This window comes from Bos indicus, chromosome 17 (genome assembly GCF_029378745.1).
Source record: "Bos indicus isolate NIAB-ARS_2022 breed Sahiwal x Tharparkar chromosome 17, NIAB-ARS_B.indTharparkar_mat_pri_1.0, whole genome shotgun sequence".
Taxonomy (NCBI): Eukaryota; Metazoa; Chordata; class Mammalia; order Artiodactyla; family Bovidae; genus Bos; species Bos indicus.
Window position 1 is genome coordinate 50,704,007 of NC_091776.1, and position 27,927 is coordinate 50,731,933.

The window sequence follows — 27,927 nt, forward strand, 5'->3', positions numbered from 1 at the left end:
TCACAACATTGTTAATTGGCTGTACTCCAATATAAAATAAAAAGTTTTTGGAAAAAAAAACACCATGCAGCTCACCCTATGAAGTCAAGGGGGCAGAGAAACATACCTCTCTCTGAATCACAAAACACCCATTGCTCCTTTTACCCCCATTCCAGTGAAGGCTGGGTGGGGTTGTTTCTTCTCCCTCTTCTGAAATAGCATGTGCCTAGTTATAGAATCGGAGAAGGCAATGGTACCCCACTCCAGTACTCTTGCCTGGAAAATCCCATGGATGGAGGAGCCTGGTAGGCTGCAGTCCATGGGGTCGCTAGAGTCGGACACGACTGAGCGACTTCACTTTCACTTTTCACTTTCATGCATTGGAGAAGGAAATGGCAACCCACTCCAGTGTTCTTGCCTGGAGAATCCCAGGGACAGGGGAGCCTGGTGGGCTGCCGTCTATGGGATCGCACTGAGTCGGACACGACCGAAGCGACTTAGCAGCAGTTATAGAATAATAGCGTGAGGCCCAGAAGGCAATCCAATTTTTCCTTATGCAGATGTTCAGAGGTAACTGTCAAGACAGTTGCTCTCACCTCAAAAGACAGACTGCCTGGCCACACAAGTCTGAGCGGCAGTCCTTGGCAGGGAGACCACTCCACGAGGGGGCGCCATTGTGTTGAGCTCACTGGCTTGGCCCAGGCACCAAGTAGTCGGGAAACCTACTCCTCTTTCCAGTCTCCTCTTCCACCACAAGTTATCCAAATTCTACCAGACTTTCAACTCAAGTCACACCTCCTCCAGGAAGCCTTCCCAGAACGGCCCCTGACTCTCCCTTCTCTAAATTTCTACTGTTCCTGCAAGGGTTTAATCACACTGTTTAATCACTTTATTTCAGGCAGGCCACTTATCTTCAAGGCATTTTTAGGACTTTTCCAGGCTTCTTCCTTTTCAAGGCTTCCATTGGACTAAATGTATTGAAATTCTCCTGCAACCCAGATTATATAAAATTATTTTATGAGTCAAGGCAAACTGCGATTGATCAGTCAACTTTATGTTTTTTGGCTATCTGAACACTATTTTTTGTATACCATTTTCTTTCTATATTTTGGAACCAATGACTTTTTCAGGTCTCAAATTTTCTGTTTCTTCTTCTATTTCCAAACAATTATTTCTAGCTCTGTGTGAAGAATAACAAAATGTTAGAAACAAGCTAATGTCCACTGATTCATTAAAATTAATGTGGGCAGATTACAAAAGGTATGTATAACAAGCTTAAGATTTAAATACATACTTGATTGTTATAACTGCTTTGTATATTTTTTTCCAGCTTTACTGAGGTTTAATCCCAGATATACTTGTGAGCCCAAGGCACTGTGCCTATAGAACCCAATGAACAAAACAATAACATTCACCTCTCCAACTAGACATTAAACTTCTTAAAGAGAAGGAGTATGTCTTATTCTCACTAAACCCTCATGTGTCAAGTACATGACAAAATGCTCATTGAACATGCCTCCAATTAGTATTCAATGAGCACCTACTATGTGCCAGGCACTATTCTAGGTCCTAGGGGTACATTAGTGAACTAGACAAAGGAGGTCACTGCTTTCATGAAGCTACATTCTAATGCAAAACACAGATAAACTGATCATTATATTCTATGTCAAATGACTATAAACGCTGAGGGAAAACAAAGCAAGAAATAAGAACAAGAGGCTTGGGTGACATTGGAGGCAGGATGGTAAAAAAAAAAAAAATGCCCCTTTGATATGATGACATATGACTAGAATTATGTTGCACTGAGCACGTGGTCCATGCAAATGTCAGGGAAGATCATTCCAGACGGATGGAACAGTGCATGCAAAGGCCCTGAGGTAGGAGTGTGCTTGGCTTCTCAGGATCTCTCATGAGGCCACTGGCTGGTGAAGAACAAGGAAGTGTGCAGGGACTTGTGGGCCCTGCTCAGAACTGTGGATTTTTACACTGAGTGAGCTGGGAGCCATGGAGGGGACTTGGAGCAAAGGAGGGACACAAACTGATTGAACATCTTAAAAGGCTCACTCTGGTTACATTCTGAAAAACAGATACAGACAGACAAGAAAATAAGCAGGGAGACCCATTAGGCGGCTATGCAGCCTCCAGGACCTGCTGATTGCCTGCTCAACCAAGAAAACATCAAAGCCAGGAGCCTGGTGGCCCCACCTGCTGCCAGAAAACATGAGCCCAGTCCGCGTCGTCATCCCAGACCTCTTGGAGATGCCGAGAGAGAAGGGCCTCTTGGAGATGCCGAGAGAGAAGGGCCTGCATCACCATCTTGGCTTCCTCCGAGACTGGCAGGACGCCCAGATCAAATCAATACTGAATACACAGGGATTTAATCTGCACTTGTTTAAGGACTGGCTGGGCCTCCATGAAATGGCATCATCTTGTAGGCTTGTTAAAGGTTTGCAGCCGAACAAGATCCCATAGCCATCCTTACAGATCTCCAGGCAGCAAGGCTGGGTGGCCCCAGGATTCTTCACACAGACTCAGGTTAGGGCAAGAACGGCCTCAGTTCTGAAAAATGGTGATTGGAGAAAGGAAGGAGTCCCTTCCCCAGCCCCTGATGCAAAACAACCTCCATTTATCAAGATGTATTGCTAAGCATGCCACAGAGCAATGCAAAAGGATGCTATTTTTCCTATGAGAAAAGTAGAAAAAAATTAAAATGTATATTAGTAATTGCTTGGATGCACACAAAGAAACTCCAAAAGGATACACAAAAAACAAGCACCGCTATGTAATACGACGGAAAGCAAAAACTATAATGCGCTGTCAGCATCATCCAGAATATTGGTCCAAACTCTGGTAACGCATTCCTCCGTCTCCATCACAAGTCCCTAAGGTGCTGCTGGAAACCTCACTAAACAGACTAGGTTTTTTTTAAGTCCAAATTATCACAACATTCCAGATATTGATCTCTTGAGCAATGATGGAATAATCAGAGGGTCAGGACCTCTCCCCTTCCAGATGGCTCTAATTTTTTTTAATTGAGGTGAAATTCACGTAAGATGAAATTAATCATTTTAAAATGAACAATTCAGTGGCATTTAGTACATTCACCACGTTGTATTATCACCATCTCTAATTCCAGGACATGCTCATCACCACCAAAGTGAACTGGTACCCACTGAACAGTCACTTTCCATTCCTTCCTCCCCTGAGCGCCCTGCAACCACCAACCTGCTTTCTCTCTCTAAAGATTTGCCTGTTCTGGACACTTCATATAAACGGAACCATGCAGTATATGGTCTTTTGTGTCTGAGTTCTTAAAACTCAGAATTTTCAAGGTTCATCCACGGTATAACAAGGACCAGTACTTTATTAAATAGCTAAATAATACTATTGCATGTTTTCTTTGTCCACCCATCTGTTGATGGACACTTGGATTTTGTCCACCTTTGGCCATTGTAAACAGTGCTGCTGTGAACATGTATGAACAGTATTTTGTTTGAGGATCTGGTTTCAATTTTGGGGGGTATAACCTACAAGTGGCATTGCTGGGTGATTTTCTTTTTAAAAAAAAAAAAAGCTTCAACAAGAATTATATGCTTCCCTTTTCTGCTACCCAACCTAAGCATCTCATAGATTAGGGAACATATGGGGCCATCAAGCTTCATTAAGGGGTCCTGGGCAGCCCAGCAGGAGGGGCTGATGGGAACAGCTCATGGTGACGTGTCTATAGTCACAACCTTGGTCCACGCCCAAATCTAGGTCAAAGCAAAAGGAGGACTCTGGTCAAGGCAAAGGTTTCTTCTCTCCCACTCCAGAATGTCATGGCGTGGGTGTCTAAGATTTTTATATTTCATTTCTGTACTAAAAAATCTAGAAGCCAGATACAAAATTCCACACCAAAGAAAAATCACTCAGTAAGCTGTCACAGGGACTAAACGAGAAAATCTATGTGAAGTACTAGACTGGGCCCTTTTTTCTCAGTTTTTGGGGGGAAGGTGGGTTGAGTGGTTGCCTCTTTTATTTTTCTTCTAAAATATTTTTAAATTTAATTAATTAAATAGTAAATAATAAATATATAATGGCACAAAATTGAAAAGATACACCAACAAGAATTAAGTCACCTCCTACCCTATCCCCTAAACAACCCTTTCCCCTCCCAGGAGCTGCTAATTTCAAGGGAATGAATATTTGCAAACAGTTGCATATGTATTCTTTTGTACACACACACACACACACTACACACACACACACACACACACACACACACACACACACACACACACGGCAGGCCGTACTCTACCCCCTCATTCTCCATCTTGCTTTATCCACTAACAGCACATCTTATTTTGTTTTCATTTTTTAAAAACTATTTATTTGGCTGTGCCAGGTGTTAGCTGTAACACACAGAATCTTCCATCTTCCTTGCAGTATGCAGGCTCTTTAGCTGCAGCATGCAGGCTCTAGTTCCCAACCAGGAACTGAACCCGGGGCCCCCTGCATCAGAAGCACCGAGTCTTACCCATTGGACCACTAGGGAAGTCCCTCACAGCACATCTTAGAGTCAGTTCTGTATCACTATAAATGGACCTGCTATATTCTTTTTTTAATTAATAACATCTACAAAGTATTTCCTTGCTTGGATATATCATAATTTCTTTAATCAGTTTAGGATCTTCCCAAATCTCTCCTAGGACAAACAATCACTTCCATCACTATTAGCACAATTTCCACATTTTTGCACACACGGAAATGTATCTGAATGATAAATATCTCAGCGTGGGATGGCTGTTTCGAAGGGAGAAATGGTTTTTAATGCTGACAGATAATGCCTGTCAGCCCATTTTTGAATCAAGGGTGAAGACAGGAAAAAAAGGATCATTTGCAAAACACATTGCAGGACAATTCGAGGGGCAAGTGTTGGTACCTCCATTTTCCAGATGGGGAAGCTGAGGTTCAGCGATGTCAGAAGTAACCCAGCTGGGTACCAGACTCCAGCCTCTGTTTATTCACCACCCAGGAGCACAGCCAGGCTGCGCCTAAGTTACTTTCCCCGGGGGCTGGGCAGTGGTTGGCTCTCTGCCTTCCAGCCCCTGACTCCAAGTGCCCCGAATCTGTTGATTTATGGTTCTGCTCTGATACCCATATTAATCACCATAACTTTTAATTGAGCTAATACAAGCATCATATGTTGCTAATTACACAATGCGGATGAAAAACTCTTCCAGATGAACTTAACCGCTCAATCTAATCAGAGTGGCAAGTCGTGTTTTAATTACAAACCAGAGCGTACAGGGAAGGCATCTGTGCAGCTTAGCGGCTCAGGGGCCCGACGGCTCCAGCTTGCAAAACACCAGAATCACAGCCAGCAGCCACGGGCATCCTCCACGTGGGGAGGGCCCCAGTGATGGATGAGGCGTGATGCGTCCCGCAAGCTCACGGCCTGCGGCTGACCCAGCCAGGCCCTTTCTGATCAGACATCTGTGCAGCCATGGGCTGCACCCCCACCCCACCTGACCCCACCCCCCACCCCTGTTCCAGCCCAGGAAAGGAATCACCGACTCCTTTTCTCAGGAACTAATCAAAGGCCTGTTATCAGTGACCTTTTCTGAAACATCCTTTAACATCCTGTCAATTTGCCCACACTCACAGAGCAGAGAGAATCCGGCCGCGATAATAGAGTAATTTCAAGGGTGAGGCAAGACTGAAAAGGGATCTTGGCTCTTTTCTCAACAGAGACACAAAGAGAGCCTTCAAGGCTGAGAGTTAGAGAAAGAAGCTTAGGGAGGGGAGGTATTAAAAACTGAGTTTGGGGATTCCTGGCAGTCCAGTGACTGGGACTCTGCACTTCCAACACAGGGGGCTCAGATTCCATCCTGGTCGGGGGCACTAAGACCACAAGTCGCATGGCTTGCCCCCCCACCAAAAAAAATTTTTTTATTTAAAAAAAAATTATTTTTTTAATCAAAAAACGAAGGGCAAGGAAGCAGGAGAGCGCCCCTGAAGAATCTTCCTAGAGCCCCTGGAAGGAAAATAGCACTGCTCACACCTTGATCTTAGCCCAGCAAGACCCATCTTGGACTTCCAACCTCCAAAAGATTGACAATAAACTGTAGGATAATAAACTCGGGTCCTTCTAAGCCACTATGCTTGTGCTAACTAGCATCAGCAATAGGAAACAAACACACTGGCAAATGTCTCCATGTCCAGAAGGGCCCTGGCAGGAAGAAGAATTCACCTCCAGGATGGGTCGAATGGGGAGATTTCAGTCAGAGGACACGAGCAGATAGCAACTGGCAGGTAGCGATGGCGGTGAGAAATGGAGATGTTGACAGGACCGGGAAACTGTTGCTTCCCCGAGGCTTTAAGGGACCAGGAAGGAGCACATCGTGGTTGACACCAGTGACAGCCACATCTGGGAGGCGAGGCTTCCTTGCTGGAACAGGAGGAGGTGAAGCTCTGGCAGAGACACCGTGAAGCAAGAGGAGCCCGGGACAGCCGCCTCCACTCTCTCCTGCCCCAGCCTGGGAGCTCCAGCCTGGTCTCTCACTGGCCACATCCAACTGGAAGCTGAAGGACAAAGAGGGCCAGATGATGCAGCCCTGAGGGCCAGCTTCCCAGGCACAGGGAAAGGCAAAGAGGGTGCAGGACAGATATGAGTGGAGGGAACCAAATGTCCAGAACATCCTTTCTGAGTGCAATAAGCTCTTCTTAACTCTCTCGCTCTCTCTCCTTTTTTTTTTTTTTTTTTTTTTGCCGCATGGCACACACACACAGCTTGTAGGATCTTAGTTCCCCGACCAGTGACCGAACCCTCGACCCTCGGCAGTGAAAATGGGGAGTCCTAACCACTGGACTGCCAGGGAATTTCCTCTTCTTAGCTCTTTTAAGCCAGACTTTCAGAGCAGGCATCTGTGGTTCTGGCCCATGCCCCAGTTTTCTTTGCAGGATCCCTCTACTTCCACTCTCTGCCCAAATGGTACAGGTGAAGTAATTCTACCCCCTCCCTGGCTCCAGGAGAAGGCCCATGACCCAAGTCAGGCTAATAAAGTCACAGCAATTGGCTCAAGGATTGTCACACGACCTAGTTGCAGTCAATAAAAATCAGATCTGGGGGTTTTGCTAGAACCATTGGAAAGAGATGGTCATTTTCTCAGTGTGGTTGCTAAGCTGGTAGGATGAGAGCCCTATTTTAGTGTCCATCTTTGAAAAGACCCTGCCTAAGAATAAAGCCACCAGAGAAAAAATAAGTGCTGAGAGACAGAGAGAGAATGAGTCCTGATGACATCAGTTGAGGCCCTTGATCAAGCCATACCTGAAGCCTGTACAGGACATTCCAGTTACATAAGTTTTTAAAATTATCTTTTAGTTACATCACCTTGAATTGGGTTTCTGTTACTTGCAACCAGGATAATCCTGACACACCTCTTCCTAAAGCTAACCTTAATGGTTCCTACTGGCACTTCACACCTCCACAGTGTTAACTCCCTGAACTACATTGGGATTGTTTACCTGTCTGTCTTGCAAATAGTCTGAGAGCTCGTTGGTAGAAGGGGCATTGTCAGCACTGAAATACACTGCCAGGCACAGAGAGAGCATTAATAAATATTTGTCAAATGACTAAACGGACGGATGAATGGGTTGATGAATGCATGAATTATTCTTTTTCTCTTTTTTTGCATGAGTTATTCTAAAGGCAGGTTTGGCAGCAGCCCAGCCTCCGACATTTTCAGAAAATAGATAAAGTAGATTCTAACCTGACATTGTTCGCCAAGAACCCCTTTAGGTGCTGGGAAGACAGGGGTGAACAAGGTGGGTCTCTATTCCCATGGAGACCACACTCTCATCTAGAGCAAAAGAATTGAGATTGTATACAAGTAAACCATCCATCCAGGCAACAAAGGGAGATTCATTCAGATGGTGATAAGTGCTAAGCAGAAAAATCAAACAGGGTGGTTATTTACAAGAGACAGCCAGGGCTGGAGAAGGCACCACTGGACAAGAAACCACAGAGTGGCCACTGAGAAGCCATTTGTCTAACAATAAAAGCGTCTTTTGGCAGGCTCACAATTCTAGCTCCCCACCCCCATGCTGGCCTACCCCCACCCACCCTCCAAGGCAGGGGCCAAAGGTCGTTCCAATGGTTCTCACATGGATTGCCCATTAAAATCATAAACAGAGCTTTTAAAAAGTAACCCAGGTAGGGACATCCCTGGCAGTCCACTGGTTAAGAACCCAGGCTTCCACTGCAGGGAGTGTGGGTCTGATCCCTGGTTGGAGAACTGAGGTCCCACATGCCACACAGTGTAGCCAAACAAGAGAAAAAAGAGGGGAAAAAAATAGTTGGAAACACTCTGAATGTCTACCAACAGACGAACGAACAAAATGTGGTCCATCCCCACAACGGAACACAATTCAGCCCTTAAAAAGCAATGAAGCAGTGATACAGGCTACAAAACGGCTGGACCTCAAAAAACAAGATGCTTTGTGAAAGGAGCCAGACATAAAAAGGCCACACAGTGTATGATTCTATTTACATGAAATACCAAAAATAGGTAACTCCACAGAGACGGCAAGCAGATGGGTGGCTGTCTGGGATGGGGAGTGGGTGCTCAGGGGTACAGGGCTTCCTTTTGGGGGTGATGAAAACGGTCTGAAACCAGATTGATTCAGTGCTTGCACAACACTGTGGATGTACTAAAAACCACTGAATTGGTTACACACTTTAAAACAGTTTTATGTTAAGTAAATTTCACCTCAATATGGAGAAAAATAGTGGAGCCAGCTACTTATAACCTGTTGCCAGTAAGTTCCCTAAACCTTAATTTTATATTGATATTGATACTTTAGTTCACTCACACACACACACAAATATTAAAGCATTAAACCAGGCCACATTCAAAGAGATTCAGCAGGTGCCGGGCCATGTAAGTGGAAGCAACCCCCTCCCTCCCTCCCCGCTGAGATTTCTAAAGGCAGCAGAATAGCGCAGCTCTGAGTTAGGAAGCAGCCTGGCCATCCAGAACAAAACGAAGCCTACCAAAAACATCAGGACCAAAGCAAGAACAGTCAGCTCCTAGAATGGAGAAGGGAGGATTGAATAACCTTCAGGGGAGATGGAAGCGGTTAGCTCAGGGTTCTTAAAGAGTTAGAGAGAAAGATAACCAAAATCACAAATTCTGTTCCCAGTTGAAACAAACAAGGGCATTGCAGGTTCTTTTATGTCTTCATTACAGCCCATCCGTGAATGAAGCTGGGAGCATCTCACAATGGTGTTTACACCCCACCTTGTTCCTCACCTTGCCCCCGGACTCGGCTTTGTGGGCAGGAGCTCAGCTTGCTCAGATTCCCTGGAGGAAACGGTTAAATGGGGGATCGGGGGTGGCCGACAGAGCAGCAAAGAGAGAGGGCATTCCTCACTCACCCCTGCCAACAAGGAGTCAGGAAATCAAGACTTCTGTTCTTGTTGGTGACAGAGAAAGCCAGAATGAGTGCAAAGAAGGGATGGGGTGGTTGGGAAGGAAGGGTAAAGCCACGTGAGGGCTCCCAAAATGGGCTGAAGTTTTTTTTAATTTATTTGTTTGGATGCCCTGGTTTCCCATCTGCCCTGCCCTAGACACACCTCTGGCCAGAGGGAGGAGGTCTGCAGGGAGCGGCCCCTGCTCCCTGCTCCTGTTGGGGAAGGGAGGCAGTGCTCAAGGTGCTCTGCAGAGTTGGAGACTGACCCCAGGCAGGGGCAGGGGAGAGGAAGGCAGAACTGGTTGGGGGACAAATATTTGGGGCGGGAGGCAGTTAAACATCTTAAACCAGACCCACAAATCCGGCAGTACACCTGACACCTCTGCTTGGACCAGGCATCTCCAATCAACCACTGCCTAGAACCACTGCCACCAGATAATTTGGTTCAAATCAGTTCTTCTAGGAGCTCAGGCCAGAACCTTGGGGACATCCCTGACCCTCCCCGCTCCCTACTTCCGCTGCTACCCCTGGTCCAAGCCCCCAGCCCTGCTGCAGCCTCCCCCCCGGGTCTCCCGCCTGACACCCCACCCAAGCCCAGCCCACATCAGTTTGGTTCCTGCACCACAGCGGAGGGAGCTTTTTACAGTGGGAGTTGGTCCAGGTCACTCTGCTGCCTGAACTCTCCAGTGGGTCCCATTCTATTCAGGGTAAAAGTCAAATGTCCTGCAAGGGCCTGCTAAGCCCTTTGTGATCCGGCCTCATCACTAAACTGGTCTCTGCTCTATGGACCCTCTGGTCACACCCATCTCCTTACTGTTTCAAGAACACACCCAGCATCTCCTACCTCAGGGCCTTTGCACTTGCTGCTCTCACAGCAAGAGCAACCTTCCCCCAGTTATGGAGTTGAGACCTCTGCTCAAGTATTATCTTCTCAGCCAGCTCTCCTCCGATCCTGACTGCCCTCTCAACGGCCAGCTGGTCCCTCCACCCAGGACTCCCCAACCACTCCCTCCTTTTTCTCCATAGCACTCACTTCCCCCACTAGAATCTCCACACCAGAGCTGAGATTTTTGTCTGCCTTGCTCATTGTTACATCTGCAGAGTCTAGAACACTGCTTGACACAGAGAGTAAATACTCAATAAATTACTACGTGCTGAACTAAAGAATCAGCAACCAAACAAATGAAAAGATATAGGTGAGACACAGAAAAGCATCTGGAAAGACAAGCAATTGTAAGAGCAGTCCACCTCCAGGGAAGGAAGAGTGCCTTCAGGATTGGGGAACATTTTCATTTTCTACTAGGAGAAAATTTACACATACAACTTGCTATCATTATGTTTTTAAATAAAATCAATAGTCATTGCATTGCATAGTGTCAAAGAGAAAACTACTGGAAAAAAGAACCACCACAAAATACAGGAGGCACTGAGACGGTGAACTCTACCATGCGGCTCAGCCCGGTGACAGGCAGTGTTCGACAAGCAGGAGACAAGTGTCTGCACTCGAGGCATGACCAGCACCTTGGTGGGCAGGAGGAGAGGGCACCAAGGGAAGAAAAGGGTCCTTGCGCCTAGCCCTGCTGTCGGGGTCTGGAGCAAAGGAAACTGGAAATCTGGCAGCCCCGTGCCCCCAGGAGAGCACTGTCCCTGTGGCTAGGATACTCATTCCTCTGCCACACCAATGCTTGCTGTCCAGGTCCAGGACAAGGAAACCCAGCTGGCCACTGGGTCACCTACGGGAAGAGTGGGTCCACGAGCCTGGGCCCCACCTGGAGCTGGCTAGCTGTGCTGGGCTGGCCAGGTTCTGTATGTTTGTTTCCCAGCCCAGTGCTCAATTATAGAGACAAGATGCCCCGCATGCTTGTTCAGGCTGAACTGGACGGAGGGTCTCATTTTCCTTTTTTTCCTCTCTTTAATCTCAAAGTCTCACACACATTGCAAGTGAGGCGATGGGAAAAGATATTTCATGCAAATGAAAATGACAGGAAAAAGGGAATTGCAATACTCCTATCAGACAAAATAGCCTTTAAAACAAAGGCTATAAAGAGAGAAAAAGAGGGACACCATGTAGTGATAAAAGGATCAATACAAGGATAGTCTATTACCCTCATCAACATACCCAACATAGGAGTACCCAGATACAGAAAACAAATACTAACAGACATAAAGGGAGAGACTGATGAGAATACAATAACCCCCAAGCCTCTTGTCCGTGGTCCCCGATTCCCAGGCAAGGCCACTTGGAGCACAAGCCCTTCTCCTCCGTGTGGAAGCTCCCTTCCCAAATCAAATCGATTTTCCAAACATAATTTGTCTCGGGTAAATCACTGACCTGAGCCTTGGTGGGCATCCAAGTGGCAGGAAGCATGTGGAAAGGGACTGCCCCCCGAAAGCTCAAATTAATTCAGAAGGGGGTCCTAGGAGGGTTCTCGTGGTGACAGGGTGAGGGGCATGTGAGGATCAGGAGTGACAGCTGGGACAGCCCTGCACCTCGGACCCCAGACGCAAAGCTGAAAACTGGCTTCAGCAAACCCAGGAAAGGAAAGCAAGTCTAGCACTAGGCTGCAGAATGGAACTTCCTTCCAGCAATGCTTAGAAAGAAGCCCCCTGCCAGAGACCCTGAGTGGCTGCCCACTACTCTCAGACAAATTTCATTTGCACTCAGTGGATTATGATTCAAGCCAAAAAGGAGCAAAGCATTGATACCTGCTACAGCATGGATGAACCTTGAAAACATGCTAAGTGAGAGAAGCCAGACACAGAAGATCACACATTGAGGACTGCATCTCTGAAATGTCCAGAATAGGTAGATTCATAGAGACCGAAAGTAGACTGCCAGTGCTGGGGGATGGCGGAAGGAGGTGTGGCTGCTTAAAGGGTATGGGGTTTCTGGGAATTCCCTGGAGGTCCAGTGGTTAGGACTCTGTGTTTTCACTGCCAAGGGTGCAGGTTCAACCCCTTATTGGGGAACAAAGATCCCACATGCTGCTAAGTGAGGCCAAAAAATAAAAATAAAGGGTATGGGTTTTCTGTTGAGGTCATAAAAATGTTTTGGAACTAGACAGAGGTGATGGTCACCCAACACTGTAAATGGACAAAATGTTGCTAAACTGCACACGTTAAAATAATTTGTATGTGATCAAATTAAATTATTTTTTTAAAAATCCAAATTCTTCCCCTTAGTCTACAGGGTCCTGCACAACCTCTGCCCCATCTGCCTCTCCAACTATATCTAATGTCACCCCCATTCACTGCTTAACCGGTATCAGTTACACTTGGCAACCCACTCCAGTGTTCTTGCCTGGAGAATCCCAGGGACGGAGAAGCCTGGTGGGCTGCCGTCTATGGGGTCACACAGAGTCAGACACGACTGAAGCGACTTAGCAGCAGCAGCAGCAGCAGACATCATAGGTGAGCCATCAAGGAGATCTGAGTTCCCATCCTGGCTTTGCACAGCCCATGCACCTCAGTTTCCCCAACTATTAAATGAAGGAGTTGGGTTAGTTGATGAGTGGGAGATGCAAATTTAATTCCCTAGAGCCACACTGTCCAATACTTCAGCCAGTAGCCAAATACTGTTTAAATTTAAGTATATAGGAATTCCAATGAAACAGAATCATAAGTTCAGTTCCTTAGTTGGCCACATTTCAAGTATTCCACAGAGACATGTGGCTCGTGGCTACCATATTGGACAGCACAGATATAGAACATTTCCATCTAATAGAAAATTCTATTAGACAGTGCTGGTCTGGAGGGCTCAGACAGGTGACATACAAGAGCCGTGCCTTCTGGATGGAATGGAAGCTCCTTGACAGTAGGGGCTACATCGCCAGCACCTACCATAGTGCCTGGCACACCAAATGCCCAGCTAAACATGTGGTGACTGGACTGGCAGATGAATTGGTGAATGTCACTGCAGTCACATGTCACTCTCTGGGAATGTGGACGCAGTGCAGCCGGTACTGCTGCTCTCCAAAAAGAAGCCAAAAACCCACATTTTAATACTAAAGCTTTCAGCTCTTGAATATTGGCTCAAAAATTATTAAAGCACTAGGCTGGCCAAATAGATTGGCCCCTTGGCTGTCTGTGGCCCTGAGATGCTGGCTTATAACCACTGGATCAGGAGGTAGCAAAGATTCCTTTCATGTGTGCCTCAGGACCTGAAGTTCCAGAACGCTGCATGGAGAAATCAGCAGGTCACAGAAACTCTAAAACCCCCCATTCGTTCCCCCAGGGGTTCCTGGAAGAAGCCCAGGAAGAAAGAGCCAATTACATTTTTCCCCTTTTAAATGTGTGCTCAGCACAGAAACAATATGTGGGGGCCCCAGGTGAAATTAACATTCCAATTCAAGCCTCTCACACAGAGAAAGGTAGCCACCAGCACCATCCTGGAATGCTAAAGAACTCGCAATGAATCCCTTAGAAAGGAGTGAAGGAGCAAATTAATAAAGAGGGAGAGGGGGGCAGGTGGAGAAGCATATCTAGGAACCAAAGCCACGCCAGGATAAGACAGAAGGCTGTGACTGGTGGCCCTGTGGTGCTGGCCCCCTCACCAAGCCTGCTGACCACACACAAGTCCAGAGACTGTAAGGGGCCTCGTTTAAATCATAGGCTCCCAAGGCACATCACCAGAAAAGGGCTCAGCACATCTGCTACCTCTGAGGAAGGCCGGCAGGACATTATCACAGCAAGAAAACTAAGAGGAAAGGGGACCAGGTCCACTGCCCTTCAGCTGGGGATTCGGACAGTTCCATCCTCCATCCCATCCCTCAGAGCACAAGCTTCCTGGATCCCTCCATCACTCCGTCACTGGTCAGACTCATCACTGACCAAGGCCTCTGGCCATCCGTCATTGGCCACAGGTCCTTTCCAGCGGTCCCCAACCTTTTTGGCACCAGGAACTGGTTTCGAGAAAGATTATTTTTCCAAGGACTGGGGTAGGAGATGGTTTCAGGATGATTCAATGATGTTACATTTATTATGTACTTTATTTCTATCATTATTACATCAGCTCCACTTCAGGTCATTTGGCATGTAGATCCTGCAGGTTCATGACCCTTAGACAATTCACTGATTAATCCTTACTGAGGCCCCTCTACCTATAGCCATTTTTCTCCAAGGCACTTGTGATGGCTTTAAAATATGCCTGCAAATTCTTTGACACTCTTCTGATCATGAGAGGGAGTCAGCTTCCCCTTCCCTTGATTATGGGCTGGCCTCCAGTGAGTAAAATGCATTTGGATGTGACCCTGAGTGACCTCCAAGGCCGGGTCATTGCAATGGACTGACTTCACTCATGAAAAGCATATTAACATGCATCTGTGGAAAAAGCATGTTTTTTTAATACACTGGTATCAGAGAGGAGATCATACTTTCTTGACATGCAAGAAAATTCTACTGATCCTAGAAAAAAAACTTTTAAATCCTATCACACACACACATACACAAAAAATGTTGGTAACAGCATTACTCACGATAGCCAAAACATGGAAGCAACCTAAATGTCCATCAACGGATGAATGGATAAAGCAGATCAGGTATACATATACAACGGAATGTTACTCAGTCATAAAAAAAATGAAATGACATTTGCCACAACATGGATGGACCTAAAGATTATCATCCTAATGAAGTAAGCCAGAAAGAGAAGACAGATACCATATGATATCACTCGTATGTGGAATCTAAGATATGGCACAAAGGAACCAATCTGCAAAAGAGTAACAGACTCACAGACACAGACATCAGACTTGTGGTTGCCAAGGAGCAGGGGGTGAGGGAGAGGGATGGCCTGGGACTTGGCGGTTAGCAGATGCAAACTATTACATCTAGGATGGATGAACAACAAGATCCTACTGTACAGCACAGGGAACTATATCCAATCTCCTGGGATAAACCATAATGGAAAAGAATATTAAGAGTAAAGCATGTACGTATTATATGTATAAAACTGAGTCACTTTGCCACACAGCAGAGATTGGCAAAACATTGTAAATCAACAATACTTCAATTTTTCAATGTTTTTCATTAAAAAAAATAATGTTGGTATCAGTAAATGTTTGCACAGTGTCATCATAAAAGTCATCAGTTAAAACCTAAAATGTTAAGGAATTGGCCAAGCACTACCTCTGATTAGCACTACTGTTTGTGACTTGTTCTTTCTGTTAGGTTAACCCACCCACTATGAAATTCACAGTCTCACTGCGATTTCTGTGGGCAGATGTGCACTGCCTCTGGAGGGTAGCATCAGAGATGTTTTTGCCTTTGACATCCAATGTCCCAACCCGAAGGCAGGTGCAGGGAGATTGAGATCATTTCTGAGACACTTTCGACTGGCAGGGGGAGGAGGGGGGACAAGGAAGAGCCTCACATACTGGTAATTACTGACAGATGGCATCTGCTGTGTCTGACAGCATTCTATCCACTGCAGTAGAGCAAGAAAGGGGGTTAAAAAAAAAATTCACACAATTCTGCCCTCCATGAGCTCAGACTCAAGGAGAGGTAAGGCATGTGACACTTTCTAGATTTTGTCAAGCACACAGAATGTAAAGGCTTTCCAAGGAGGAGCAGTCATTGCCAGGCAAGGGCATCTGAGAATTTAACAAAACGTCATCAAGACTCTTGAAAGTGATAGAAACCCAACTCAAAGTATCTTAAGGAAAAATGTATTGGTTCCTGAACTGGGGAAGTTCTAGATCAAGTTGGCAGAAGCAGCTACTTTTGGAGATTCCAAAAGGGTCACAAGAAAACTCTTCCCCTCTCCATCTCTTGGCTTTGTTTTCCCCCATGAGTTCCTGAAATGCAAATCTGTGTGCTCGATGCACAGTGAGACCAAATACCAAAACATGGGAGCTTGGAGCAGAGAAAGGTTTACTGCAGGACCCTGAAAGGAGCTGGGTGGCTCATGCCTTAAAACTCTCAAACTTGCTTCCTTGTGTGCAGGTTTCAATCCCTGGTCCAGGAAGATCCCACATGCCGCAGAGCAACTAAGCCACAACTACCAAGCCTGTGCTCTAGAGCCTGGGAGCCACAACTACTGAGCCCACGTACTGCAACTACTGAAGCCCATGCACCCCAGAGCCCGTGCTCCACAGCAAGAGAAGCCACCACAGTGAGAAGTCCGAGCGCCACAACTACAGAATTGCCCCCACTTGCTGCAACTAGACACCCAGCACAGCTGAAACAAAACAAATCAATTAAGTTGCTGCTGCTGCTGCTAAGTCACTTCAGTCGTGTCTGACTCTGTGCGACCCCATAAACGGCAGCCCACCAGGCTCCCCCGTCCCTGGGATTCTCCAGGGAAGAACACTGGAGTGGGTTGCCATTTCCTTCTCCAATGCATGAAAAGTGAAAGTGAAGTCGCTCAGTCGTGTCCAACTCTTAGCGACCCCACGGACTGCAGCCTACCAGGCTTCTCCGTCCATGGGATTTTCCAGGCAAGAGTACTGGAGTGGGGTGCCATTGCCTTCTCCAATCAATTAAGTTATCTTTTAGAAAAAGCCCCAAGCTCCCCAAAAGCTCTCAGCAAAGCCCTTTTCTAGGAAGGAGGAGGGAGGGACACGGTTGTTGTTGCCAACATCTTGGCGTCAGATCCTTTCAGATCAGTTCTTGAGGTCAGGCCATGGTCAGGTAAGGATGTCACTGTAAACTTCCATCAAACAAATGTTATTCTCTGTCTTGACAAGAAAGGGTAAGGTCCCAAGGCACAACTTTCACCCTCTGAGGTCCAGGCCGGGCTAAGAGGAGGCAGAACTCAGTTGGCGGCTCCCTCAGGGCCAAGTCCCCAGACCCTGTCCAGCTGTCATCGCTGAGGAAGCGGGCACCCAGGACCAAGCCAGCCCTCAGGCCACCCATACGGTGGGAGCCGGGTCCCGCAAACTTCATCCTATGCAGACAGCCACTGCCATTAGGTTGCAGGGATGAGGGAGAAGCTCACCTCTGCCTCAAGGTCTGGACCCAAGCTGTGCGAGGCCTTACGAGGGCTCTGGAGCTCTGCAGGACACAGCCCCCAGCCTGTTCCCTGGGTCCCCCTCCTTCCCCTGCTCACCTACTGGCCTGAGGCTGGGTAAGCCGGAGGAGCCCAGGATTCTGCCTCTTACCTCACTTTCCACCTGACAACTACCACTCCAACCATAGACCAAATTGCCTCACTCAGGATCACTCCTTGACAGTTGGTTGCTTGTGGGCTGGGCCTACTGAGGTCCCAATCAATGGCTGAGCAAGACCACTAACGGTCACTCCTTGACAGTTGGTTGCTTGGGGGAGGGCCCCACTATGGCACCGACCAATGACGGAACAGGACCACTAACAGTCACTCCTTGACAGTTGGTCACTTGTGGGTGGAGCCCAATATAGTACTGACCAATGGCTGAGCAAGACCATTAACTGTCATTCCTTGACAGTTGGTCACTTATGGGTGGAGCCCACTACAGCACTGACCAATGGCTGAGCAAGATCTCTAACTGTCACTCCTTGAGAGTTGGTTGCTTGGGGGAGGGGCCCACTGTGGCACTGACCAATGACCAAGCAGGACCACTAACTCACTCCTTGACAGTTGGTCAGTTGTGGGTGAGGCCAACTACAGTGCTGACCAATGCCTGAGCAGGACCAATAACGATCCAGCGGTAACCATTGTCTAGTAACAGGGTGGGGAAGTAACTGTCCACAGCAACAGCCTGCATGCTAAGAGCTGCACTCAACTGTGTTTTATTGCACATGGTGCTTCCTTTTCAGGCAGTTCCAGAATGGTAGGTAGCTTCTAAGATGATCTCTAATATTCATCACCTGATGGCATTTATGGTTTTTGTGTGGTCCCCTCCCCTTGAGTAAATTTCTTCTGATCACTGTCATACCTCAGTGTAGAAGGGAGATCACTTCTGTGACTAGCTCAGAGAAACTGTCACTTAGTCACTGTGGTGAAGCCACTCTCTTCTATATGGAGAGGACCACGTGTCAAAAACCTGAGGCTCTCAGTCTAAGAACCCACAAAAACTGAATCCTGCCAACAACCATGTAAGCACAGAAGCAGACTCTTCCATGGTCAAGCCTTCCGATGAGAGCTCAGCCCTGGCGTACAGCATAATGGCAGCCGTGTGAGAGATTTGGAAACAGAAGCTAACCTGCACTGGATTCCTGACCCACAGAAACCATGAAGTGATACATGCAGATTGTTTTAAGCCATCAGTTTGTGCCTTAAACTTGTTACATAGCAACAGGATATATTTAGGCTCTCACCCTCCCAGCTTAGCAACTGCAACTGAAAAGGAAGCTTCCCTCTCCCAGTGCTTTCAACAAACATCCCAGATCTGGATCTCATTGGCCAAGCTTGGGTCATGTGCCCAAGCCCGAGCCAATCCATGAAGCCTAGGAGATGAGATGTTCTGATTGGTCAGGCACGAGTCATTAGCACGCCCATGGAGGAGTAGGAGGAGAAAGTTACCAATAACCAAACCTCACCTCAAAGCTGGGAAGCAGTGACTTCCCAAAATAAAATCAGGGTGTTACTCTCAGAGGAAGGCAAAATAGCAGTCAACCACCATCATACAATAAGTAATGAAGTATGAAGTAATGTGGAAGAAAAGATAAGGGAAAAAAAGCACAAAAACGAGCACCCAGGCACATAGCAAGTGTTCAATTAAAAACTCAATGGCTGAAGAAGAAGATTAAACCAGGGCTACTCTTGAGAAACCTATAATACGCAGGTCAGGAAGCAACAGTTACAACTGGACATGGAACAACAGACTGGTTCCAAATAGGAAAAGGAGTACATCAAGGCTGTATACTGTCATCCTGCTTATTTAACTTATATGCAGAGTACATCATGAGAAACGCTGGGGCTGGAAGAAGCACAAGCTGGAATCAAGATTGCCGGGAGAAATATCAATAACCTCAGATATGCAGATGACATCACCCTTATAGCAGAAAGTGAAGAGGAACTAAAAAGCCTCTTGATGAAAGTGAAAGAGGAGAGTGAAAAAGTTGGCTTAAAGCTCAACATTCAGAAAACTAAGATCTTGGCATCTGGTCCCATCACTTCATGGCAAATAGATGGGGAAACATTGGAAACAGTGTCAGACTTTATTTTTAGGGGCTCCAAAATCACTGCAGATGATGACTGCAGCCATGAAATTAAAAGACACCTACTCCTTGGAAGGAAAGTTATGACCAACCTAGATAGCATATTCAAAAGCAGAGACATTACTTTGCCAACAAAGGTACGTCTAGTCAAGGCTATGGTTTTTCCAGTGGTCATGTATAGATGTGAGAGTTGGACTGTAAAGAAAGCTGAGCACCGAAGAATTGATGATTTTGAACTGTGGTGTTGGAGAAGACTCTTGAGAGTCCCTTGGACTGCAAGAAGATCCAACCAATCCATTCTAAAGGAGATCAGTCCTGGGTGTTCTTTGGAAGGAATGATGCTAAAGCTGAAACTGCAGTACTTTGGCCACCTCATGCGAAGAGTTGACTCATTGGAAAAGACTCTGATGCTGGGAGGGATTGGGGGCAGGAGGAGAAGGGGATGACAGAGGATGAGATGGCTGGATGGCCTCACCGACTCGATGGATGTGAGTTTGAGTGAACTCTGGGAGTTGGTGATGGACAGGGAGGCCTGGTGTGCTACGATTCATGGGGTCACAAAGAGTCGGACACGACTGAGCGACTGAACATTTATTACAGACCCATGTGAATTCAAGCACTACGTTGAATTCTTACACAAGATCTCCCTTAATCCTGACATCCCTAAGAGTAGGAGCTCCTACTTTCCCCCTTTCACAGACGAACATGCTGTGACACAGAGAGGTTAAGTAATTCACCCAAAGTCACAGAACAAGCAAGTGGCAGAATTGGGATTTAAACCCAAGCAGTCTGACACCTCAATTCATGATCTTAATTTCAGTCATCTGTTTGAAAACAGTTTGTAAGAGCAGCCGAAGGAGGAACAAACTATATAATCAAGCAGTAAGAGATAGAAAGCTGACAGGAGGTGCCAAAGAAGTTCATCCTCTCATTCAAACACTTATTAAAAACTTTCACAAAGAAAGAGAATAAGAGGTAGGAAACCGTACAGGATGGCAAAGCTTGAAAAAGGAATTCCAGCAGCTTCCTCCCTCGTATCGTTCTCAATGCTGTAATGAAGAGAAGCAGAATTTAGTTGCCCTTAGAAAATAATCTGAGATGACAGGCAAATTGATCAAGTAGGAAGAGGAGGCCACTCTGGAGCCTGTTTAAGTGAAGCTGGTACAAAGCTGGTACAAGCCGGTGAGGCCGACCCCCTCTTCTCCAGCACTTTTTCTCCTGAAATATACAGACCTTTTTAACAGCTCAGCCCATAAATTTAAGAGAAAAACACTTTAACTGGGCTGGGCGTGGGGTGGGGGAGTGGGTGGAAGGAGAAAAAAATATCATAGGGAAATTAAAAATTCATCATAAATTCATGGTGCTTTCTAGAGAACTTGTTGCATTAGAAAGGAACGTGTCTGGTTAAGTGCTATGGAGGCACAGGCTGGGGAACAGAAGATGGCTCTCTTCTAAGATTGAAGCTCCCAGAATCTAGAGAAATGCCACGAGTAGAGGGACTAGCATTTCTAAGTCCTTCGGGGACCATCCATCGCTGGAACCACTGGGAATGGAGCCTTGGGAAGCACTGTCAGGTCCTTGTCATCAAAAAGCAAGCACCTCTTGGCAAGAGGCCTGGGTTCTAAGAACCAGCCCCTGACCATTCCTGGTTTTCTGTTAACTCCACTTCTTCAGGTGTCAGTTCTTTCAGTAACTATCACTCAGTCACACCCTGCCTGGCTTTCCTCAAATGTCTGGAGATTCGGGTTGGGTGCTGATTTCTGCATAGTGTTTCTGCTGGATAGGATGGACATCTGCATATCTTTCTAAACCTCCTTTGGATGTTTGGGGAATCCTCCATTTTCTGTGTGCTTAGTCACTCAGTTGTGTCCAGCTCTTTGTGATCCCATGGATTGTAGTCTGCCAGTCTCCTCTATTCATGGAATTCTCCAGGCAAGAATACTGGAGTGGGTTGCTATGCCCTCCTCCAGGAGAACTTCCGAACCCAGATCTCCCTCGTTGCAGGCAGATTCTTTACCATCTGAGCTACCAGGGGAGCCCTGAGGCAGAAGAAAATCACTAAACATACCTTGATATTTTCCTGACATGAAATAAAATAGCAGGCAGCGATTGAAAAAAAAATAATAGTTCTATACATACATGGATACTGGGGAAGAAATTATATATATTCCTACAGGGAAAAATATACAACAAACTGATAAACAGAGCAGTTACCTTTGGGAAGGAAATTACACAAAGGGGACTTGGGGCCTATCTGTCACATTTTTTAAAACCATTTTCACAGCTTTGACAGAGACAGTGTTGTGCAATCGCCAAACTGTTTTCACCCAGAAAAACTGTCTCCCAGGTTCCCATCCTAGGAGGAAGAATAAAATCTCAAACACAAACCTGCACACAGACACACACACGCAGTGCAATTATAAAAGATCCTGATTGTTTATACCTTCTCTCCAAATGCTTTGCTATTCCTGCTGAAGTAGTCATCCCCAGCTACTAATTATCCCCCCAATATCCATTCTTTTCCTTTGCCAGAGTATCAGAACCTTTATTTTCAGCAACTTCAAAGGAAGACTGCATTCCCTAGGTTCCTTCACAACTACATGTGGCCATGTAATCTCATCATAACCAACAGGATATAAGTAGAAGCATCTTGGGGCTGCTTCTAGGACTCTTCTGTAAAAGACAATTGATACAAATCCTTACCCTTTCTTTATCTGCACCCCCATCCTGGTGCCTGGAATGAAGATGAGATGGCTGTACCTGTAGCTGCCATTTTGGGCCATGAGGGAAAAGACCTCAACCTTGAAATGGTAGAAGGAGAAAGGGTCCATAAGGCTTTCACAGAACAGAGCCAACCTACAGTCCTGGGCTACCAAGCTCCAGAATCTGACTTGGGAAATAAACTCTTACTTTTTAAGCCAACACTTGTTTTTTTTTTAACCAAGCCACACAGCTTATGGGCTCTTAGTTACCCTACCAGGGAGCAAACCTGGGACCTGGCAGTGAAAACACCAAGTCCTAACCACTGACTGCCAGGTAATTCTCATGTCACACTATTTTAATTCTCTGTCTCTCACTGATGAGCCCATTTTCAATAAATGCACCCATCACGCCACAGCCCAGCTTTATTTCCTCAGTGAAACACCAAGCAGCATCCCTCCTGGGTCGCCTGAGTCCCATGCAACTTAGCCCCCAGCACCAGCAAAGCAGAGCAGCAACTTCAGGAAGTCCCAAACAAGGCAATCTCACCAGCCCCAGTGGGGACCCAGAAACCCCTAAGAGAAAAGAGCCAGGCTGCTATTTACATGGAAGCAACCTAGATGTCTACTGACAGATGAATGGAAAAGTTGTGGTATATATATATACAATCGAATATTACTCAGCCATAAAAAGGAACAAATTTGAGTCTTCTAGTGAGGTGGATGAATCCAGAGCCTGTTTTATAGAGCGAAGTAAGTTAGAGAAAAACAAATATCATACACTAACACATATACATGGAATCTAGCAAAATGGTGCTGATGAACCTATTTGCAGAGCAGGAATAGAGAGGGGGCTTCCCCAGTGGTTTCTCAGTAAAGAATTCACCTGCAATGCAGGAGATGTGGGTTTGATCCCTGGGTCGGGAAGATCCACTAGAGAAGGAAATGGCAACCCACTCCAGTACCCTTGCCTGGGAAATCCCATGGGCAGAAGAGGCTGACAGGCTACAGTCCATGGGGTCACAAGAGTCAGACATGACTTAGCGACTCAACAACAACAACAAATAGAGACTCAGATGAGAGAACAGACTTACGGATACAGCAGGGACAGGAGAGGGTGGGACCAACTGAGAGAGTAGCATTAAATATATATATACCACCATACGTAAAACAGCCAGTGGGAATTTGCTATATGATTCAAGGGACTCAAACAGGGGCTATGTGACAGCCTAGAGGGGTGGGATGGGGTAGAAAGTCAGAGGGAGGTTCAAGAGGGAGGGGACATATGTATATCTATGGCATATTCATATTGATGTATGGCAGAAAGCAACACAATATTGTAAAGCAATTATCTTTCAATTAAAAATAATTTTTTAATGTATATAATAATAATATCCACACATCTCCCCGGCTTGTTGAGAATATGAGTTGATACATGTAGACATATTAGAACTATGACTGCCATATAGAAAGCACCATCTAAATATAGCTATTTTATACACACAGGAAGCTTTGGGTCAGTTGTTTTTATTAAAATGGCATGCACAGGCTAAGTTACCCTGCTGTTCACTTTTCTCCTTGACAATAAGCCCTGGTCATCCCTCCAGGACAAGGGAGGTCCAATCCATTCTTTTTAATAGCTACATAGTGGTCCAAGCACATAAATACCACTATTTAGTCCAGAATTACTTTATTGATGAACAATCAAGGTTTTTTTTTTTCCTCTATTTCACCATTACAGACAATGTTGCTATAAATATCCATGAGCATACAATCTTACCAGGAGTGCTTTTATTTCTAGAAAGCATAGGTTTCCCAGCAGTGAGATTGCTGGGTCAAAGATTAAGTTCTCTTTTCATATATATTAGCAGGTTACATTCCAAATAGTCTGTGTTTTCAACCAAAGCAACTAAGATATGTGTGAGATCACTGGACAGGGGTTTCAGAGGTCACATGCACAAAACAGAAGCCCCAGGAGATTCAGGAGCAGCCAGAAGAGAGCCCACAAAGGGCGGGAGGGGGAAGTGCTGGCTCCTTGAGGGAAGAGCACCAGAGGTATCAATCCAAACAAGAGCGCTCTCCCGACCTGGGGCGGGGCGGGGAGGGCGGGGCGGTGGATGCGGGCCGGGGGTGGGGAGGGAATGTCCCCACCTCACTTGGTAGCCTGTCAGAGTAAATTTTCTTCCTTCTGGTGAAAGCACCCAGATTTTCTTTTGGGAAACAATTCCCTGCCTACGTCTCTGGCAAGTTCCTTCCAATTCTGGCTCCCGAGATAAGCTTCTGACTTAAGGGTGGCTCATCAGATGAAGGATTCCATCCCCACAGCCACAGTTCCTGGTTGAGAGGTCAGCACACAACCCATGTTAGTTCAGTAAAAGTCAGTCCTGAGATTCTTGCTGGGACAATTAAGAAAGAGACATTTGACTTTTGCTGGTTGGAGGAAAGCCGATAGTCAGCTTTGCCATCAAAGAATTAGATGAACACAGGGAAAGAGAGAAGCAAGAGACAGAGGGAGAGCATAAGCTCTCATTAGCAGAGTGTTAAGCCCCTGGATCTAGCCATGCCTGAAGCTGTTTCCTCCTTTCAGGGACTAGTATAAAAATTCCCAATTTTGGACTTTGCAACTATGATAATCCAGATTTAATACAGTGGCATACTCCTGCATTTGACACATCATCTCCATGAGTGCACCTAAAATCTTAAATTTCAAAACTTAAAATATCACAGACCTCGGTGTCACAGATAAAAAAGAAAAGGCTATGTTAATCTTTAAAACAACCAAATATGAAAAAACACAAGGTCATAAAAGAGATCCATTGATCGGAGTCATTCTGAGTATAAAATAACTAACCAGTAGGTTCCTTTACGGAGAAGGCAATGGCACCCCACTCCAGTACTCTTGCCTGGAAAATCCCATGGATGGAGGAGCCTGGTGGGCTGCAGTCCATGGGGTCGCTAAGAGTCGGACACGACTGAGTGACTTCCCTTTCACTTTTCACTTTCATGCATTGGAGAAGGCAATGGCAACCCACTCCAGTGTTCTTGCCTGGAGAATTCCAGGGACGGGGGAGCCTGGTGGGCTGCCGTCTATAGGGTCGCACAGAGTCGGACACGACTGAAGCGACTTAGCAGCAGCAGCAGGTTCCTTTAATACTAGCTCCCTCCAGCAGCATCCCTACAAGGGGTCTTCTGAGCCATGAGCCATCAAGCTTTGCCTGCAGAGTAAAAAATATCTCCCACACACATGTGCTACTATTTTTAAAATGTTACATAAATGCTACTGTAATTACCAAAACCTAGTCGTTCAAAAGCATTACTGAATTGATGGCAACTTTCGATCATTATGTTTTTCTTTTTTAACCAAGAGATACCAAACCCACAATTCTTCTTCTTCAAACAAGCTGGATAATCTTTTAGATATTAAAAGGGGATACTTGTTTTGACCATAGGGTGCTATAAACACACATTTACAGAGCATTCCCTGCTTGAACATTTAAGGCAAACTTTGTCTTTAAAAGGGCCAGATAGGCAATTTATTTAGGCTCTGCAAGCCATATGATCTCTGTCACAACTACTCAACCCTGCCCTTGTTGTGAGAAAGCAACCATAGATAGTAAGTAAACAAACAGGCTTGGTGCAATAAAACTTTATTTACACAATAAACAGGTTGAGGGCCAGATTTGGTCTATGGATCCTAGCCTGGTGATGCCTTGTTTAATGGGTACAGAAAATCACAAGCAATGAGATAGGAGCCAAGGCCAGCACAGGGTCAGATGGAATTTACACATCTCTCAACTGTTGTGAAATTGGATGAAGAAAATAAAATTTGATTGACACACAACTTTTCAGCCACACACCTACTAAATAAAGCAAGCACACCTGCAGTGGCACACGAACAATAATAAACTGTGCCGATCACATCAGGGACACAGGAGAGACTTTTTTCTTAGAGTATCAGTGGTTCCAGCAAGAAAAATGAACCCCACACTAAAGCTGAGAGGTTCACAGCTCAAATCTGACCTCCACCTCCAATTTCCAGGGGCAAATAGTACATCTGAATACTGGTTTCCTCAACTGTCCTACCAACATTATTAATAACTGCCCCTAGCTATTGAGCACTTAGCATGTGCTGGGCACTTGCTAAGAAGCATTTTCATCTATCGTCTCATAGGATCTTCTTAACTTTATCCTTGTTAATGATGTGTCTTTATGTCTCTCTGACAGATGCGGAAACACAGGCTCATCCATCCCAACCTTCTCCCCAGGGCCGCTGGGAAGAACGCATAAAAGACAAAAACCCAACTTACAGATAGATGTTAAGTTCGGTTTGTTAAGTCCACCGTTAGCATACATTGATTTGAGGGACTTCTCTGGTGGCCTAGTGGTTAAGAATCCACCTGCCAATGCAGGGGGCACCGGTTCGATCCCTGGTCCAGGAAGATCACACAGGCCATGGAGCAACTAAGCCCACGTGCCACAACTACGGAAGTCATCGTGCCCTGGAGCCTGTGCTCCACAAGAGACGCCACCAAAAGGAGAAGCCTGCACACCACAACTAGAGAAAGCCCATGCACACAACAAAGATCCAGTGCAGCCACAAATAAATTATATATATTGATTTGGCCCCTATTCTAAGTACAGCGGTAGGTATATAATTGGCTCCCAATAAATGAGTCTATCAATCAGCATATCCCATAGGGCAAGTTTCAAACTACACCCCAAATCTCACCACTTCTCACCTCCTCTCTAGCTACCACTTTGATCCAAGCCACCAACATCTCTGGACTATTACAACAGCCCCTCGGGGCTCTCCCTGCTTCTGGTTCCTGTGACTCAGAGCACCATCTCCTCTGCTCAAACCTGCCAGTAATTCCAGACTCACTCATTCAAGGCAAAAGCCACAGTCCTTACCAGGTTCTGGTCCCTATAATCTCATCTACTACTCAGCCCAGCCTCAGTGGCCTCCTTTCTGTCCTTGAACCTGCCAGGCACCTTCCCACCTCAGGGCCTTTGCACCAGCTGTTCCCTCTGCCTGGAACACTTGGGTGCCTCACCTCCTTAGGTCTTTACTCAAAGTCACCTTCCTAATCCTGCTATTTAAAATTACAAAACATCTCTCCCCAGCGCTCCCTCTCCACTTCCTCACTTCATGTTTCTCCAAAACCATTAACAACCATTTAACAAACAGCATATCGTAGTTATTTAGCTATTTCAGTGTCTATTTCCCTGTGCCTTAATGCTAGCCCCACGAGGATAGGGACCTTTGCCTGCCTTGTACCTGCCATATCACCAGCTCCAAGTATAAGGCCTATCACAGCGCAGGTGCACAGGAAAACATGTGTCAATGAACAAAGGCAGAATGGAGGAAGGAAGAGAACTGGGGTGAGGTTTTGAAGATCAGCACAGGGGACACAGGTCCATTTTACAGATAGGGAAACTGAGACTCAGAGAGGTCAAGGAGCCAGACCAGTGCTCCCAGATCTTCCAATTTCTTGAGAGAAGCCAGAAACCTGGATATTGACATCTTCCACTTTTTAAATGCCAGTAACGAACAAGAGAAGCCTGCAGACCAGATACGGCCCAGAGGCAGCCAGTGGCTCTCCACTGGCCTGGAAAAGTTCCACTGCAATGTCACCCTAAAAACAACTTTTTTTGGGAAAACAACATTTTTCATCTACACCATGCCCCTCCCCTTCCGCTCCCTCCTGCACGGTCTTTG

The 27,927-nt window shown here is 46.1% G+C and overlaps 1 protein-coding gene and 1 long non-coding RNA gene across 3 annotated transcripts in view; both read right to left on the bottom strand.

Annotated features, from left to right (window-relative positions):
• Nucleotides 1-17,537, bottom strand: part of LOC139176722 (uncharacterized) — a 29,140-nt gene extending 11,603 nt beyond the window's left edge. Inside the window, exon 1 of the long non-coding RNA XR_011561140.1 lies at nucleotides 10,277-17,537. This is a non-coding gene — a long non-coding RNA (uncharacterized lncRNA). The remainder of the gene's footprint in view (nucleotides 1-10,276) is intronic.
• TMEM132B (transmembrane protein 132B) overlaps nucleotides 1-27,927 on the bottom strand; it is a 381,143-nt gene that overhangs the window by 342,919 nt on the left and 10,297 nt on the right. Inside the window, exon 1 of one of the 2 annotated variants that reach the window (XM_070769364.1) lies at nucleotides 17,532-17,820. The exons of the other annotated variant lie outside the window; for it this stretch is intronic. The gene's annotated coding sequence lies outside the window, so the exon portion shown is untranslated. Of the gene's footprint in view, nucleotides 1-17,531; nucleotides 17,821-27,927 lie in introns of those variants that run through there. 2 annotated transcript variants of the gene reach the window in all.